Genomic DNA, 19521 nt, shown 5'->3' with positions numbered 1-19521 from the left:
CACTTCCCTTCTGTTTTCTAAAGCTACAGAGATAAACGGCATGTCCTGCTAGTCAGTGTTCACTGAACATTTCATATCTGAGGTAATGGCCGCGTCCTGTATTGCCCAGATTTGCCGTGGTGGAATCCGCGCTAATAATGTATGCACTGCTTGAGAGTTCATATCACTGTCACATTGGATATTTCATTATATTAAGCATTATGTCTGTGTGCAAAATATTACCCTGTGCTTTTTTTGAGAGAGCAGCCTACATTTGTTCAGCATGAATGCACTTAGCTCTGTACAGTGAAATTCAAAATGTTTCTATTACCGCGGATGCCGAGGAAAAAATTCAACCACTATAGCCATTAATGCATTTTTTACACATAATTGTATTTTTTTGCAGATATGCCACTTTCTAAAGAAACACATTTGCAGAGTGAACAAGGCGCTTCTTGACGTTTGGTGATTTGTTTTCGGATGTGGTATATTTTTTCTACTCCTATTTACTAATGTAACTGTAAACTTCTTTGAAGCCCTGAACATTGTTATTTTGGTCGTGACTGCTCGGGGCGAAGTGACTAATTGTCGTCAGCTCTTGGAATAATGCAGCAGGCAGTGACACAAAAAGAGAAGGCTAGAATGATGTACCCCCTAGCTGATGGTATGTAAAATTATGCAGCCATGAAATATGCACTTGCAGATTGCTTTCTGCAGATGTGTGCAGAATGCAGATCATCAGTATTCTGAAGTGATCCACAAATTAAAGATCTACTTGACCATTTAGAATTACAGCACAGTAAGGACAGGGTGACACCGGGGATTAATGGGATGGCCTTTAATCTCTGGCATTGTGAATTATAATCTGCCTAAGGTTGCACGTGAAATTAGTTTGCAGGTTTGAGGTCACTGTTTTTGAGAACAATAATAGACTTGGAAAAAAAAGAGCAATTTTGCACTGCAGACTAATGAGCTGCTATTACCCATGGAAACTTTGAAATGAAATAAGCATGGAAATATAGCTCCGTGGATAGCATGTTTTTATTTTCTGTGGACCAAAGAGATGAAGAAAAGATCACAGGAAACGTATTTTTGATGGTTGTTTACAATGGAAAAATTCCACCATTCAAACCTTTTTCTGATACAGGGAATGGTGTCACTGTATTTCAGAATACTAAATGATAATTAAAATGGTCAATACATTTCTTTTTTTAAATAAAACACAGTTTATAAAGACAACAAACCCTAATGTTGGATAGACATTAGCTGTATATTAAACAGATTATAATGATCCGTTATCGAGACACAGGGTTACATTTGTTAGGAAAGAAAAGAATAATGGAAAGTCAAGGGCACACCACTGTCACTACTGAATGCCGGTGTGCCTAAAACAAGGCTGCCTAATCTTGTCTCCGCCTCTTGCCTCTTTTGGCCACTCTACACGTCCAGTCTTGATTTCTCACTCTAGCAGGTTACTTTTCACCCATTCTTCCTCCCTCTGACAGTGTTTTTCTTTCTTCCTATTCCTCAGTCTTTTACCTAATTTGCCTTTCTCTGTCTCTCTCAAAGTCTAATGATGAAATTTCAGTCCTGTGTCCCAAAGAATAGTGCAAATACATCCCTGGAATTTATCCAAGTTAAGGAACAAGAGGCTGTGGGGCCTCAAGGGTGAGCTGAACTCCAAACACAATGTTTTCACACAAAAGAGTTACCTCAGATGTTATTTCCTGATTACTTATCCCTCATGGTTCTACTTAACATAGCTTCCGTTATTGGACATACACTAAAATGTGATGGGATGTCCTCATAGCAGGAATGAGGAGCATAGGCAAACAGGTTTCTCAAGAGGAATGCACCTTGTCAAAACTTTGACTACGGGGGGATCCTGAGCCCTTCCTCATTGGGGCCCGAATGACCCAATAGTGAGTTACATATGGCTCAGATATAAAAGAGGTTGACACAGGTCACCCTTTCTATTAGTAGTGGGGAAATTACTGTATATTTGCTATACTAGGATCCCATGTTTCTGTCCTAACGAATGCCACAGACCCATAAGCCAACAGGCAGAAACATGTTGATGGTACAGTGCTGAAGGGGTACTAATTACCCTTGTCTCCACAGCTGGTTTTAATACCAAGGGCATAATTACGATGTCGGGTGGACAGTCTCGGTCTTGGGACTGATCCACTTCTGGTCAGAGGTCCCGACCGCCTAATTAGGTTGAGACCTAACACTGTTCGGTCGCATCCCTACATTTCCCTATGGCAGCATGTATTACGGCTGTAAACCAGCCATAATACATGCTCCCATAGGGAAATGGGAGGTGCTCTTCATCCCTGCATCCTTAAGGTGCCTGCCATGATTGCAAGGATCAACAGGGGGCACCATAGGTGTCCCCTCTGCCCCCAACTGGAGGCCGCACACACAAGGGGGCCCTACTAGGGGCCCCCTAACACTCTTTCCGACATGGTTTCCATGTCGCACAGGCCGGCATGGAAACTATGGCGGAAACCGTGCTTCATAATTCCAGGGACAGAATGGCCTGTCCTTTGGGATTACGAGCCGGAATGACTGGCCAGTTAGGTTCTGACCGCCAGCATTTTAATGCAGCGTTCGGAAAGTAAACTGAGCTGCCGATTAAGGTGCGGCCTGGAAGGCTCTGACCATTAGTATATCTAGATCACGGGTCCGCTCTTAGAAGTGACTCCCTGACTAAAGGTCGAGGCCCGCTCTCCATCAAACCAGGTTTTTGGAGAGCATGGGTTGTCCTATGATGAAGCATGACACCTTGTGGTGTGTGAACATCCCTTCACATTTTTTTGTATGTCTAATAATGGAAGCTATATGTAGTAGAACCATGAGGGATACATAATCAGAAAATAAAATCTTAGGTAGATCCCAAAAATGAGTGCCAATGACGTGCAACGGCAACCACCAGTACAAATGAAGCACTGTCTATGTGGGTCTCATTCTGGAGGTCTGTGTAAAAACCCCTCGCCAATTTTCAAGTACACATATGCTTATGAGTTCAGAAATCACGCAGAAAAGGCTACTTGTCTTATGTTTAATGTCCATTTACTACGCGTGAACGTTTCCTGAATTTGCCATTATGTTCTCTTTGGTACAGTAGTACCAATGCTAGTGATAACTGTGCAGTATTATTACAAATGTTTGTTAAACAAGAATTTGCCAAGCTAAAGCTCAAAGCAAGGAAGCTGTTCAATTTTAATTGAAAATGAGCACCTTCACCTTCATGGTTCTCATTTAGCAATTTAGTAGCACACTCCCAATTATGACTGTCTTCTTCTCTATAACACTAACACCCACAGGAAATAAAACCAGCACCTCCATAATAGCTAATTGGGACTGAATGAGGCTCACATACTTGGGACAAAGGAGGTGGCAGAAAGAGTACGCTAACATAAAAAAACATTGTCAAGGTCTTTCGGATAGCTTTTTATTAGTGAAAATGGTTTTGTTTAATGGAAATAATGATATCTGTACAGGAACATGTGTTTGTCTACAGTTTCTGTGTGTGTGAATGTTCACGTGGGAGGCCGTGTGCAGGGGTGTGTGTGAACCTGTTACAGGTAGTTCTGTTTTTGTAATGAAGGTGACTGAACACTCAAGGCACAATAATGGAGTGATGAATTGGGTGAGGACAGAGCTGGATAATTAGATCGTCGTGTTCGTTGTAGTTTTGAAATGGATAAGTAGGCCTAAGTAAGTAAAAAGTGTTTATTTTATTTATTGTTCTAGTAGTCCAGAACAATTCTAACAAAGCTGGCTGGACCCGTCACCTGAAGTGACTTCTTTTTCGCATATTCAGAGTATGACGATTTACAAATGGCTAGCCTCACATAAATGTTTGCCCGTAAAGTTGACCAAGCCGCTCTTTTCGTTTCTCGTTTGGTCAGAGATACATAACTCTTGCAGACCATAGAATGTTCCACAGGCAAGACCGCACAGTAGAAATGCTGCCCTGCCTTTCGAGCAAGTAGACCCTCGGCTAGAGGGGGATTACATACCCTCTTTTTGTATAATGTATTTATATAGCCTAACAATGCCAATATGCTCCGCCCCTTAGGTGTTTGACTTTATTCTGACCTTAGGACTGCTGTATATGACCACTATTGCAACCCTTTGTGGTAAGACTTGTGGTGACTTATATTTACCCTAGCTTAAATTAGGAGGCACTCCTGGGGACCAATGAGACCAAGCTTTTACAGAAGCCGGATGACTGGATATGGATATTGTCACTTTGGCACCACATTGGAGCTCGGTGATACTAAGCTCATATTTTCCAACACGAATGGTGTTCACGATAGGGGATGCACTCTCACTTAACAGATCACATAGTTTTACTAAGGTGCAGCAACAGGCTCATGACTTTCCCCTAGCCACGTGAATCAACACAGATTTCCAAATGTATTCACTGCCTTCGCGATGATATAGAACACCAAACTCAGGGGATATTCTCAAGATCGTGCGATAATCATCGCCAAAATAGGTTAACGCAATTTTTCATATCGCCGTCTATCGCCGGAAAATAACTGAGTGTTAACGTCGTATTCACAACATGGCGGTACCATGCAATAGTTTCCCGATAACGCATCAAAGGTCCGCACTAAATTACCGGGACGGCGATAAAAATCTAAACCCGAACGTGAAAAAAGCTGCGATGGGCCCAACTGCGCTAAAAAATTCAGTGATAACCAGTGCCAGGCCAGCAAGTCCCACAAGTCAGGCGGGAAAAATCACTATAAAAGCGGCAACAAAAAACACACACAAAACACAAACAACTGTGAAGCACCATGGAGGTAGCCGGAGCAAGTACAGAGGACAACCAGAACCCCACAAGCCCCACGGAGGACCAGCCTGAGACCATCATTAGGGAGACCTTGGCAGGAGTTGGGGGACCGGACACTGCACAATATGACCTGAGTCAACAGCTACAGGGTGAGTAACAACCAGGGACTGGAGGAACGGTGGGAGATGGGCACAATGGCACACATTCACAATTAAGTATAGCACATCTGCGGACAAACCATGCCCAAGAGTCACAACTCCGACCAAGAGCCCAATTTACCCAAGTCTGCAAAATCTCAGCACTGAAAAAGCACAGAAGTGAAAGGTACACCACCTGAAAGGGATAAAGGGCAGCCAAATCAGAGCTGAAGGGGCAACTCACCCACAATACAGCACACACACATAAGAATCAGAGCACCTCTACATTGACAACAATGTGGTACAAACTGCAACACTTTCACAACAGAAAAGAGGACACAAGTGCTGCCGCTTGTGTGTAGAAAAAGGCCATTTGCATTTGGCACAGCAGGAAACTGTGAGCTGATAATGTACAAGTACAACCACACATCCGTGAACATACATGTGAACACAATGTCAATCTGCATCTTCCCTTCACATTGCAGAGGGACAATCAACACCTCCTGCAGAGCAGACCCACCAGCTCAGCACTGATGATGAAGAGGACCTCCCCAACATCGACACCGATGCCCTCCAACAGCCCATGGACAGCTTCAGCACCCCACCTCCAGGAGCAGGGCAGCCCAGCTGCACCAAGGAGACCCCACCCCCTGCACAGACCACACAGTAGGAAGCACCCAACATCACGGCTGTCTCCCAGGACCCCCATGACCAACACATGGCATTCCAACACCATGTGTTAGGGTGCCAGGAGAAGATGGCTGATCAGCTGCGGGCAGGGTTTGACCTCGTGGCAGCCAAACTAGATGCCATATGTGGGTGTCTAAGTCCCATCAGGGATCACTCACAGTCCCTAATGGACACCCACTGTCAGCTCCATGCTCTCCAACAATCCATAAAGGAACAAAAAACAGGAGTACACCCGTTTTCCCAGCAGAGACCGGGCAATAGTTATACCAAAACAACAACGTCTCAGCTAGATATCATTTTTAGAAAGGCCAAATATTTTAGTGATATAAATCACAAAGGAAGGGGGGAAAAAGGAGAAGGGAGACCAAAGGAAATTAGAAAAGAATTGTATATTGTAGGTAGTTTTTACAGCACTACAGTACAATAAAAGTACAAATGACCAAAAGCACACATAAGTGAGCACTGGGCGTGCTAGTGATAGTGAACGGCGCAGTGACACAATGAGTGAAAAACAGCGTGAACGGCGCAAATTAAGATAATAACAATGTGGTCAAAAGGAATGTTTATATACAATCTGCTATGGATACATTTTTTTTCTCAATGACCACAAATAAGCCAAAAAGTTCTTTGCTGGGTTTTGTCGACGGCGTTTCAGCCTGGTTGGTTTCAGGCCATCATCAGGACAATGGTCATAGTTTTAACGTGTGCTGGGCGTAGTACAACTAAAGTACAAGGAATCCTTTGAAATTGGTGAAAACGGACCTAAATCAGCGTCTGATCAGTCGTTCATGCACTTAAGGAACACCATCCGGGGTTTGGAAAGTAGCCAGGAGCAGTAAAGGTCCAGGGCTCGAAGGGAAAGGATCAGATCTCGAGAATTATTCGTGGAAGAGGAATCCAGGAATTGGGAATCCAAAGGACGGGAAGTAAATCCAACCGTGAAGGGGCGCCAAGACGAGTGAAGCGTCTGTACCGGTGAATTCTTTTCTAATTTCCTTTGGTCTCCCTTCTCCTTTTTCCCCCCTTCCTTTGTGATTTATATCACTAAAATATTTGGCCTTTCTAAAAATGATATCCAGCTGAGACGTTGTTGTTTTGGTATAACTCCAACAATCCATGGCTGACATCTCTGGAGTCATGACTCTGAGCCAAGAACAACTGTCTAGTCAGAGTGGCTCCCGCAATGTCAGCCGGGAGTTGGGACACATAAGGAGAATGATGGAGAGCTTGGAGCAGATGCAGGCGGAAAGAATGTTTGCCACGGCTGCACACCAGCGAGATGTAGCTGTGATCTTCCATGCCCTGCAGATCCTTGTCATGGCATTGCTGCCACAAGGCCTGGTGCGGATGAATGCTGCTGCATCCACATCTTCGCCCCCTGAAGTGTCAGTGCCACACAGTGCGGCAGACATTCCACCTCCGGACCATGATGTGTCACTTCCACACAGTGATGCAGACCAACCACCACCACCCACATGTGAGGCACCTGACACATCAGAGGACGATGATGATGATGAATCTGGCTTTGTGGTAAGAATGAAATGGTAGCATTCATCTCCACCATATGGCCTGTTTCAGCTTGGTTCTGCCCTCTGCATCATGCCCTGGAATGACACCTTCCACTGTCCTGCGATACACTCAGCGACACTCCCCTTGGACCTTGACATGGACTGCCATATTTTGTTTTTTAACTGTTGGAAGGTGCACCAGGAAAGAAGTCACAAATATTCAAGGGAGTCCATTATATTTCTTTTATTCAAAATATTTTGTTTGGTTACCAATGACACAGCAATCGCACTGCGGATTGAAGTCTTCCACTTCCGATGAACTTGTCAATCCCTAAAGGACTCTGGCTGACCCTCCACGGGGTAACAATGTAAACTGGGGTTTGCATGGCCCTGTACTGGTCCAGCTTCAACACTCCACTGAATGTGAATAAAACATTCTAATTCACACAGATGTGTCATGGCTATGATCAATCAAGTAGGAAAGTATGGATGAATGTAGGGACGGTGATTCCCCAAAAAGGTACTCTCTGGGTAATGCTATCAATGCGCATGTATGGGTGTGACCCAGATAGGCAGTGAGACACACATTGTCATTCAAATCAACACTCATCACAGTTGAATGCAAGTGAGGGTGCGTAGACTTTATTAGCATATGCGTGTCAATACTGGCAAGATAAGTGCCACAACATGCAGACCAATGCAGAACTATGTCAGAATGAAGAACCTTGCCAAGCGCCCTTGTCCACGCCTGGGGAGTGCCTCACCTTTCACAGGTGTTTGTTAACCCGCGTTGTTATCCGCTAATGTATTCGGAATCCAGGTGAATGCAGCCATGTCCACTGTTGTCGTGGGATATGTGACCTGATCACCAAGATGCAACAAGGTGTTGGGACATGTGCAATGGGGAGTTACTCGTCCATGAAAGCGATTGCAGCTTCGTAGGCTAGCATTTCCAACATGAGGTCGTTGTTGACTTCATCAAACAGGACGGCGAGGCAATCCATTAGCAGGTCCGGACCCAATTTCTCCATTCCACATCACTGCATTACACATTGATTACACGATAGTGCTCCTACCTGTTTCTGTCAGTCGTAGCACGCCTCAATCTGTAGCGGATTAAGAGGACCCCAATGATGAAGCATGTCACCAAGGGGAAACCCTGGTGAGTGAGGGGACTATAAAAATAAGTTTTTTTTTCCCATCAGTAGACATCCCCACTCTACCTGAGCGGAAGTCTTCTATCTCCCTTAGCAAGGTTCCAATTTCCGTTTTTCTGTTATTTTGTGTTCATTACATCATGCTACATTGCAACATTGTCGATTGCAGGCCTAGTGGCACCGACACTACAACAGAGACACACGCATTAGTTACTTCCTTTCCCAGGCCAAAACTGAACCATGCCCAGAGCCCCGGGCAAATTCTTTTCACCCCTACGCTTGCACTTACAAGGGGGACGACAAAGCTACATGTCCAAGGTCTTACCCACTGCCTGAGGTGACATGGTTGTGTCCGCTGTCCACAGCACAATGTACTGTGGTAGGGCCCGGGACCCTCATGCATACATAATTACCACACGGACACACTTAGATAGACAGTGGAACTGGCAACTGTCATGTGCGCCCGGCCCCTTTCTATTGCCAGGGTCACATGTCCAGTGATGCATGTGCTGGATGGGTGTGGGGTGAGTGTAAGCCAGACCTCAGGGAGTGGTTGCTGCTGGCAACAACTAGAACAGTGATCTTCGGATCTCACACATAGATTCAATCATGAAGGCTCCATGAGTTGTGGTGCACTGAGGTAGGGGCATCAGATCTGGAATCACACACAAAAGATTCAATCATAAAGGGTCCATGACTTGTGGTGCACTGAGTTAGTTGCACCGGATGCACTGCTGCCAGCACGGGCCTACGCCACATGGTGATGACTTGAGCTGCACTGTGGTAGGGGCACAAGAGCTGATCATTCTCATGTGAAGAAATTGTTATTGATTGTGTCCCTTCGGGATATTCCTGCTGCAGCTGCAGTGGGGTGTGGTACACCTGCCTCATCTTCATCATTATCGTCCCAGGTCTTCCCCACTGCCTGAGGTGACATTGTTGCGTCAGCTGTGCACAGCACAAAACTCAATCATAAAGGATCCATGAATTGTGGTGCACTGAGTTAGTGGTACCTGAAGAGCTGAGAAGGATATAAAGCTGATGATGGCATCCAAGACAGGTGTGAGCAACTTTGATAGGCTGGCTGTAAGACTCCTCTGACTCTGGCAGTTGTTGGTTGGAGGTGGTCCTGGTGGTGGTGGCGTGTGTGCAGCCAGCGATGATGGCATGTCCTTGCAGGTCATGACTGGATTTGATATGTGTGTGCCCTGCTGACCACAGTGTAGGCTGAGGCAGTGTTCAGAAAGGGCCCACAGCCACATGGCATTGACTTAAGCTGCCAGAGTTAGTGGCACCTGAAGCGCTCAGTGGGTGCACAGCCTGCGGTGATGCATCATCTGGGTGGGCCGCACTGGAAGCAATGTCTGTTGCCTACTGGACTTTGCCATGAATAAATCAAGACTCGATTTGAATTGTGAGCCTTGCTTACCGCAGTGTAAGCTGAAGGCAGCAGTCAGCTCATATATAACTCCACGGTGCTGTGCCGCTGGGTGCCGCTGGGTGCGCTGCAGGCCTGTGTCGTGGAAGCCAGCGATCGGCTGAGGAGGCTGGCAGTCATGGCGGCGGACTCATGGCAGGGTGAGAGGCGCTGCCCTGGCAGACGTAAGTGAACCACGCCCAGAGCTCGGGCCTATTTATTCACACGCTTACGCTTACAGGTGGGGACGACTAAGCTACATGACAGGTCTTCCCCACTGCCTGAGGTTACATGGTTGCGTCCACTGTCCACAACACTACAAACACCAGCAGTATATGTCCACATGGACATGTCTGTGCTCTGCATACTGAAGTCTGTCCAACACATCACCGCCTCACTTGCATTATGTGATTTCTTATTCATGGGTGACTTCCCCCCTTCACACATACTTGGTTCCCACCTCTCCCTTCATTCTGCAATTGTGTGGCTGAGGGGCCATGCCGTTTTTGGAAGGTCAGCTGTCTTGTTCTGCGCTGCCTTGGTGGTAGTCCGGAGGGGGTCGGGGGGGTCTGGGGGTGGTGGCAGTGGGTGTTGTGGCCATCTTGGGTCACCGAGCTGCATGATCAGTAGCTCCATGACATGTGTTGGTCTTCATATGTGGCTCTGGGCTGGGCTCCCTTTCATACTGCAGGTTGTCATCCTGCTTGTTGGACTTGGCCCTTCTGGCAGGTTCACCCCTAAACTTTTTGACTTTTAATGTGACCTGATGTTAGTTGTTTTAGACCTCTTGGCACTTTTACACTGTGTCCAAGTGTAAAGTGCGTGCGTTCTGTGTTACATTTAGTGAGACTGGCCTGCCCTCCCATAGGAATGCATGGGGGATATGTGTGTCCATGGTAGTTCCTGATGTGAGAGAAGTGCAGGGTCAAGTTTAGTATGTGCGAACTCGTAAGGATAAATGCTGCGCAATGATGTGCGTGGATGTTAGACCTGGCACCTTGGCGTGAGTCTCCCTTCCTCTTTTTGTCGCTGTGCCTCATGTGTTTTTATGGTGTTGGCCGCTCAGCGCGCTGTGCCACTGTCAACCAGTGTCGCGGTGCGAGTGCTCCCTATGTAAATTGTATATGTTGGTTGGATTCCATGATTGGATTGTTTGATTTACTGTCAGACCCCAGTAAAGTGCGCCAGGAGCGCCAGGGCATGTAAATGCAAACACCGCTGGTGGGCTTGCAGCACGGGTTGTGCCACCCACAGAAGCGGCCAGTAAAATATGTCTAAGGTCTGCCATCGCAGAACCTGCGTGCAGTCTGGTACTGACATGCTGACTGGCAAGTGCCCACACTTGCCGGTCCCTGAAACCTTCCCTTAGCTGCATGTTAGTCACCCCTCTGGTAGGCCCACGGGCAGGGTGCGTTGTGAGCCTAAGGTAGGACAAGCCTAGATGCGTGGCATGTCCTAGTAGTGAATTACCGCCATCTTGTTGTTCACTACTTCAAGGCTACCCTGTTCTCATAGGCCAGTATGGGCGGCTTGGATTGTTGCACCCTATGATCCTAACCGACCCAGGGAACATGGTAGAAGATCGAGTTTAGTATGCCTAAACTCGGAATAATAAGGTACGTCTTTTCGTAAGGTTTATTTTAATATTCCGGGTTTGCAAATGCCGCTTTTAGAAAGCTGGCCTTTGCTTGCCTAAACATTTCAGCCCGCCTCTGCGTGATGTGTATCGGATGTCTGGCTGGTGTGAGTGACAGGGCTGGGGGAACCCAGATGGGCAGGGCTAGGTAGCCTGGTGGTGAATAGGACGATCGACAGGTAGATGGGTGGGAGGAGTACTCCTAGGCTCTGAATAGGACAGTGCTCTGCCACCTCAATGCCGGCTCCGCCCCCTGTGGAGCGTCTGAGGACCCTGCCCTGCACTCTGAAAGAAGAAGCCTGCATCGCGTAAACAAAGTGCTCAGAAACCGGACTGAACTAGGCAAGGGCCCCCCTGGCCTGGGAGAACAAAAGATTTGCTGTATAAATGTAGGAGCCCTGCTCCTAAGAAACTAGATCAGCTTTTGACCAAGAAGAATCTCTGCCTGAGGAGGAGGCACTGGGAAAGCTGTAGGAGGAAGACTGTCCCTATCCTGGGGGATTGGCCTGCAGTGGTGACCTTGCTGCCAAAGGGGAGAAGAGAAACTGTTGCTGAAGACTGTGCTTTATTTTTACTTTCAAGACTGGTGCTTTTCCAAAACGATCTCCAAGGGCTTGGAACTGAGCTTGCCCCCTGAACTGAGCCCCAGGACCATTGGGCTCTACCTGATCTTCACTCGCCTGCCGCTGGACTGTGGTGTCCTTTCCCTCGCCGGAGCTGTGACCCTCGTGTCCCAGTCCCTCCCTGAGCCGTGACCAGGACTGCTTAGCCGTCCCCGCCTTGGGAAGAGCCTCGCTCGATCTGAGTCGCTCCCCTTACACTGCGCTGGGCTGCCCCTGTCACCTCGCTCGGCGGAGGCTCGCTGTGCACCTTCACCCTCCCGCCGGAATCGGCGTTGTGAGCATCTCCAAGCCTCGGACGGCCCGGACGTAATCTGCGTGCCCGGCTGGCCCGCTTTGTTCACCCGCCACCTGCAACACCCCGCTCTTGCCGTGAGCCTGAAGATCAGACCCCCATCGTGAAGTGTGGGAGCCCCGGACGCCGCCTCGCCCTTCTGTCGAAGAACCGCTGAAATCCCGCCCCCGCCTTTGCATCAAGAAACAAGGTACTGTACTTACAAACTCGACCGTGAGCTCGCATCGGATCCAGGGTCCGCAACGTTCTGATTTCCCTGTCATCTGCCGTGTGCTTCCCGGGCGACGCCTCAGCACGAAGTGCGCTGAGGCCTACAGTTACCCTGTGCCCGCCTAAAGAACTTTCCGTAACAAAGAGAACTTTACCGTATTCCTGAGAATTGTGGCCCCATCAGTTCAACGTTACTGGGCCTTGTATTTGAATCTGCTGAATCTACATAAAAGCTTATTTTTATATACTTCCTGATTGGTGTCCGTTTGTGGTGCATGCAAGGGGTTTACTGTATGTGTAATTGCATTTGCTTAACCGTGTACACCTGAGACTTAGCCTAGACTGCTTGCGCCACGCACCTAGAGGGTGAGCAGGGGTTATTCTGGGGAGTCATCCTTCGCCCTGACAAGAAGTAATTGGTCCCTGCTTGTTGTGGGTTCACACCTGCGTCAACCAGAGCCCCCTCATTTCTAACAGTGGATTTAATATAACTATAGGAGAAGTGCCACTTCTAGAAGGTGGCACTTCTGTGTGCTGTGTGTCTGCCTGCCTGATGTGGAGTGCATGTCTGGCTTGTGATTGACAGGGGCTGGATGGTGTGGGGAATTCCAGGAGCCAGGGTGAGTCAGCCCAGTGGTGAACAGGGAGATCAGCAGCTAGATGGGAGGGAGGAGTTGCACCTGGGACCTGAATAGGGCTGTGCATTCCCTCCACAATGCTAGCTCCACCCCCTGTGGTGCGTCTGATGTCCCTAGCCTGTCCTGTCAATAGGGAGAGGGGCTGAGCAAAACAAAGTGCTCCAGAACCAGTTGCATCTGGTTTTTCCCTTGCCCTGCACCTTGGTGACAAAGGAAACCTGTGTATAAAAAGGGGCTGTGACCCCATGTAAAATGTTCTCTCTCTGTGTTCCTAACTTGAGGGGGGCCTGCTGCTGCTGGGCGCCAGGAGATACCGCCACTGGGGACTGCCTCCCTGCTGGAGGGCCCTGTGAGCTGGCCCCTGAGCCCAGCCTTAGCCCCCCTGCATCCTGAAGACTTTCCCTGAACTTTGCCTTTATGGGAAAGAGCGCTCGCTCTTTATTGCTGGGAAGAACTTTTCCTTTTTGACCCTGGACTGCGGACTTTCCGCCTAGCACCTTGGAAGCACTTTTCTCTTATTTCCAAGAGCGCTCTTCTTTTATTTATCTTTAATTGTGCTGCTTTGCCTGCTTGGAGAAGAGGGAGCCTACCCCTCATTACCGCACTCTTTAATTCCATTTATCGAGCGGGTGCCCACCCCGCAATTGTGCTTTCGTCCTTTTAGTTCTCCGTGAGTGGTGGCGGGAGCGCTGGTTTATCGGAAAGCGGTGCCCACCCCACAAGTATCGGCATCCTCAGAGCGGGTGCCTACCCCGCATTGTGCGCTGATTTATACCCCTAGCGGGTGCCCACCCGTATTGTGCCCGGAAGATAGAGGGACAGCCTCACTGCTGCGGCCCAGAAGCCGCCTGACTGAAGGCGGGGCCTCGCGACGGAACCAGGAAGCGGACGGGAGCCAACCCCGCGCTTCTGGGACAAGAGATGAGACGGGAGCTTACGGGAGCCCACCCCGCGCTCCGGACGAGAAGAGGCTGGGTGAGGAGGAGGACGGGAGCCCACCCCGCCTCCACGAGACACTGCCTGGAGCCTCGCCAGTTCCCCAGTGAAGTACCGGTCCCAGAAGAGGGACCGGGCGAAGAGGAAGCCCCGCGGCACGACCGAAGCTCTGCCGACAGGGGGGGGAAGCGGAGAAGTGCTGCCGGGGAGTCAGGGCGGCCCCGTCTGGCAGCAGGCCGCTCCCACATTGTTGAGCAGCTTCTGGAGTGCTCCACAATTCGTGAGGGGCAGGTTCTGTTCTTGTGGGGGCATATCTGTTTTAAGAGCCCGTGTGCTCCAACGTGGGGACCAATTTTGTTTCCAAAGCCCCAGTGGGGTTCAGGAGCACCGCAGTGCCGGTCCCATTTTTCCTGGGGGAATTTTTCATTTCGAGTCCCAGACCGGGGCTCAGGAGGTACGCTGGTGCCCAGGCTCATCGTCCCAGCTGCGCAGCACTTAGTGGGCACCTGCAATGTTTAGGATTGTGGCCGTGCGCGTTCTTGCTTTGCTGCAAGAGCAGCCAGCCCAGACATTCTGGACATTGGGCATTTCAGCCGCTGTGAGAGGCCAGTTGGCCTGGGGCCAGATTCAGTGCGTTGCTCCCCCGATTGGGGCACACAGTTCTTTTATGTTAATTTATTTCCCAAGGGTTTTATGCTTGTGATGCCTACTGTAATGCCTATTGCATATGTGTGATGCTAGTGAGGTTTGGACCTAATGTAGTTTGATGCCTAAGGGGGTTCATGCGCAAAGTGATCTCATGCTAAATTCCTAATGTTACCAGTAATTACTGGTTGTGCGCTACATTTACTATATGTTCTACCTTTACAATTGGTGATTTGTGATGATTCTGATGGTGGTCCATTGGCCCTGTATTGTGTAAATAGTCCCCTGTAAATTCTGCCTAGTGCCAGTTGGCACAGTGTACATTGTGTGATTATTATCTAATGTGCTTATTATAATACAAAGGCTATTTTTATATATAACCTTGTGTGGAGTTCCTTGTGTGGTGGGCCTAGGGTGTTGTTGCTGTGTGCGCACGCTTTACACATTGCCTCCGGGATAAGCCTGACTGCTCGTGCCAAGCTACCAAGGGGGTGAGCAGGGGTTATCTTTGGCGTGTATCTTCCTTGCCCTGACTAGAGTGGTGGTTTCTGCCTGGCTTTGGCGCAAGCCTTAGCCAGCCAGAAATCCCATTTCTAACACTGCTTAACACCAGTAAAAGGCAGGTGTTAAATCCATGCTGCTAACACGCCTTATCGCCAGTTTTTGGATCGCATCGCAGCTCTGGCTGGTCGTTGAGAATATAGCGAAACTGTGTTTTCGTGTGTTTTTGCACGGGAACGCCTACTCTGCATATCATTAGCGTTAGTTTTCGCTCTCATCCGTGTTGATGTCTTTTTGCAGCAGGTATCGCTGGAAAACTGGCAATTTTGGTAGTTTGCACCAGTTTGAGAATAGGGCGATAAATCTATTGCCACTTTTGCCGTGCTAAAAAGCCCATAAATCGGTGATGAGTCCTTGAGAATATGCCCCTCAGTTTTATGGTATTACAGAGGAAATTATTGTCTATTTTCTCTCTTTGCAAATATTTATTTCAAATCCGTGCTGCTGCCTTCAGCTAATTATGTATTGTGCAATGTTCTTGAATTTCCTTCCTAACTCTGACAATCCCTTGGACCTGTATGTACAAATCCTTTTTCTTTCTCATTAATTGTATTTTTGTTTCTGCACTCACAGATGCCTTTCAATCCAATAACCACTTTGTCCTTTTTAATGAATGATTTTGGCAATATTGATAATATGAATCACGTACTCTTTATGCTCTAACATGTTTTGTCTTGCGATTTATGACACAATATTATAGTAACATCTATACATGCTTTCCGATGAATCTGATTTCATTGGGCCCGATTCACAGAACTAACTTAAGACAAAATCCTAAACTTACTACTTTTGGTATTCACAGAAGTTAGGATTTTGTCTTAAGTTTGTCTTAAGTTTGTCTTAAGTCTGTCTTAAGTCTGTCTTAAGTCTGTCTTAAGTCTGTCTTAAGTTTGTCTTAAGTTTGTCTTAAGTTTGTCTTAAGTTTGTCTTAAGTCTGTCTTAAGTTTGTCCTAAGTCAAACTTAGGACAAAATCCTAACTTCTGTGAATACCATAAGTAGTAAGTTTAGGATTTTGTCTTAAGTTAGTTCTGTGAATCGGGCCCTCAATGTTTGTGAATTGTATTAATGGTTGGTTGTTTCTCTTTGCATTGGGGGCTATAATTGTGCATCTGACCAATGAATATTGGGACCATTTATAGAAATCCCATTGATTTATGTACTGGTAATGACAATCTGTTTTTTTTCCTCTTTTTTTAGTTTTTTTGTTCCTTGTCTCTTTGCTTTTCGTTAACGATATAATCATGTATGTGCTCTTTATATAACATCTTATAAACTTTATATAATCAGCCTTGAGAAAGCCCAAGGCCAGCGCGCTGAGAGGGGGCAAAAAGTGTGTTGTTTCTCTTTCTGTTTTGCTCTGTTAGAATTGTTCTGCACTATTAGAAAAATAAATAAAATAAACAATCTTTGGTTACTCTGGACCAACTTATCAATTTCAGAAATACAACAAAGAAGATGATCTAATTATCCAGTTCTGTCCTTCACCCAATTCATGTACTTTGCCTTAATGGGTTAGGAGTTTCCATTTGGACATCTGGATTCTTTCAAATTTTACAGGCTAAACTAGGACGGATCATGCCAGAGACATTTCACCTCTCTTTGCCGCCTTACAACAATGGAGTGACAAGACCTATGTACATCCATGGTTTAACAGAATGGGCTGGAGTAGCAATTGTGCATGCACATGTGCTATGGAAAGTCCGAAGCCAAAAACAATTAAAGAGACTCACGCTGTGTAAGAAATGAGATGGGGGTTTCTCAAACAGTCTGTTGGACTTGGCCCTCCCGGCAGGTCACCCCAAAACCTTTTGTCTTCTCCCCTCCGATTTTGTTAACCTGTTTTGTTGTTTTTTAGAACTCAGTGCGCTTTACCACTTCTAACCAGTGGTAAAGCGTTTGTGCTCTCTCATGTGCTTTACATGGTAAAATTGGCTTACATTAATTTGGCTCATTTAAGTTATTTATAGGTCCCTAGTAAAGTGGTACTACATGTACCCAAGGCATGTAAATTAAATGCTAATAGTGGGGCTGCAGCACTGATTGTGCCACCCACTAAAGTAGCTTTTTATAACATGTCACTTGCCTGCCATTAAAGCCTGTGTATAGTTTTAACCCGTCATTTTGGTCTGACAAAAGAATACCTTTGCTAGACCTTAACCTTCCAATTCAATTTTTAGAAAGTGGGCATTTTCGTGTCCTAACCATTTGGTGCCTGCAGACTGTATCTTGGGTCACATGACTAGGTATAATTGGCAGTTGGGCTTTGTGTAATTCTGCTAGACAGTTTCAGAAAGGGAGACTGGGTATTGGCAAGATGGACCACCCTGACAAGACAGGAGGGGGTGGAACTGTCACCAACCATACTTGCACTTCAATATTAACTGCCTCCTACACTAACAAAGAACTTCCCACAAGTCTATTATCAATCTAGAGCAGCGGCAGCCCCTCCTTTAGGACGGAGGAGCGCTGCCCTCCCCTGCCACCACCCGCACATAAAATGATAATAAAACGGGTTCTAAACTTGTTGGATTATCGTTTTATTTTAGTCCCCTGGACCCACCCCAGGACTCTGGTGAATCTTGGTATTGGGTCCATGGGGTGACACTGTGTTGGGGGAGTGATAGTGCACTCCCTTGGCCCTTCTCTGTGAATGAGGGTTTGGCAGGCCAGCCAAACAATCATGCACAGGGAAGCTTTCTCCAACCCCAGCTGTACTGCTGGGGCTGGAGAAAGCAGGCACAGGCTCCCAGTCTGCCTAGGAGCTCAAAGTCTGAACGCTCAGGCCAATCCTGATGTTGCTTTCATGCAGCATCATGTTTGGTCGCAATGCAGTCTGGGAGCTTGTCCAAGAAGCAGGAAGTGCCAGATGGTGCGGATGGGGGAAGCGCCGGCGATCAGGTATGTTTTTTTCCCTTATGCTGTCCCCGACCCCTCACACCCCTCTCCCCAGCTTTCTTCTCTGGCCCGCCCCACCATTTTGGCAGGGGACAGGCTACTGCCGCTCCAGACCCCTCAAAGTCAGCGCAGGGGAAGGAAAGAAAATCCAGAACCAGATGTGAGGGGAAGTCAAATGCTTTTCCCACTTCGAATCTGGCACGAAGAATAAACAGTTTCCCCTGAGACCTACTCTTCAGATCACTGCTGGCCCTGTAGAAGACTCAGAAGATAGACTGCTCTGCTGGCCTGCTACTGCAAGGACTGCCCTGCTGACGGATGGCAAAAAGGACTACCCTGCTGCCTGAGGAAGGAAGAATGGATCTGTCTGCTCACTGAACCCAGAACCACAAAAGCGACTCCAAGAGCTGACTCATTGGCCTCTTGTTCTTAACTACAGGAACATAACAAGCTCCAGGGACCTGTCCTGCATCTGCCTAGCTGCACAGACCCAACTGGACATGCCTGTGCATTGCTGCTGCCCTCTGTTTAGGAGAACCCTTATCCCCAATATGTGTCCACCAGGTCCTAGACCCTTGACTGGCATCAGAGTGTACTCCCCTTCACCCAACTATGGATTCCCTCAGAACCAACGCAGTGTGATGCATTTCAATGCAACACAACACAGGACCTTGCATCGGACTACCTCGCATTGCCTGATTGGCAGCCTCATCGCACTGGATGGTGCGCAATGCATCTCATCACAGGACTTTGCATCGCAGTACCTCACAGCTCCTGATCAGCTGCCTCATCAGAACCAACACAACTCGATGAAGCACAACCCAGGACCTCGCATCATAGTCTAAGTACAACCAGGTGCATTGATCAGTGGGCCGAACTCGGTTTTGTACCCAGCTCACACTTCATCATGGCCATCTTGAAATTGTGACATTGTCCCGGTCCAGCATGACCAGGTAACCCCATTTGGTGCTTTGCTCTTTTGGCCCTACTTTTACCTAAGACTTTGAAATTCCATATCTTCACTTGTACCGCTTGAATATTTGTAATGTTGGTAATATTTCATGTATTATAATGTAATCTTTTTTCTAAATAGGTGTGGGATTTTCCATGTGTGGTGTTTTCACTTTACTTCTGCTTGAGTGCTGCATAACTACTTTACAAATGGCCTCTAAGTTTGACCTGACTGCTTTTGTACCAAGCTACCAGAGGGTTAGGCACAGGTTAATTGAGTGACTTTTGTGTTTCACCTTGCAGGGGTTGTGGTAGTTGCTTGAGAAGGGTTTACGTCCCCTTCAACCTATGATCCAATTTATCACACAGACTGACAAACATTTAATGGGACTGTGTAGTCACTTCCTTTAAACTGGGCCGGTCAAGAGCAGTGAA

Source organism: Triturus cristatus, chromosome 9, assembly GCF_964204655.1.
Source record: "Triturus cristatus chromosome 9, aTriCri1.1, whole genome shotgun sequence".
NCBI classification, from domain to species: Eukaryota; Metazoa; Chordata; class Amphibia; order Caudata; family Salamandridae; genus Triturus; species Triturus cristatus.
Note: the sequence above shows the minus strand (reverse complement) of the source record.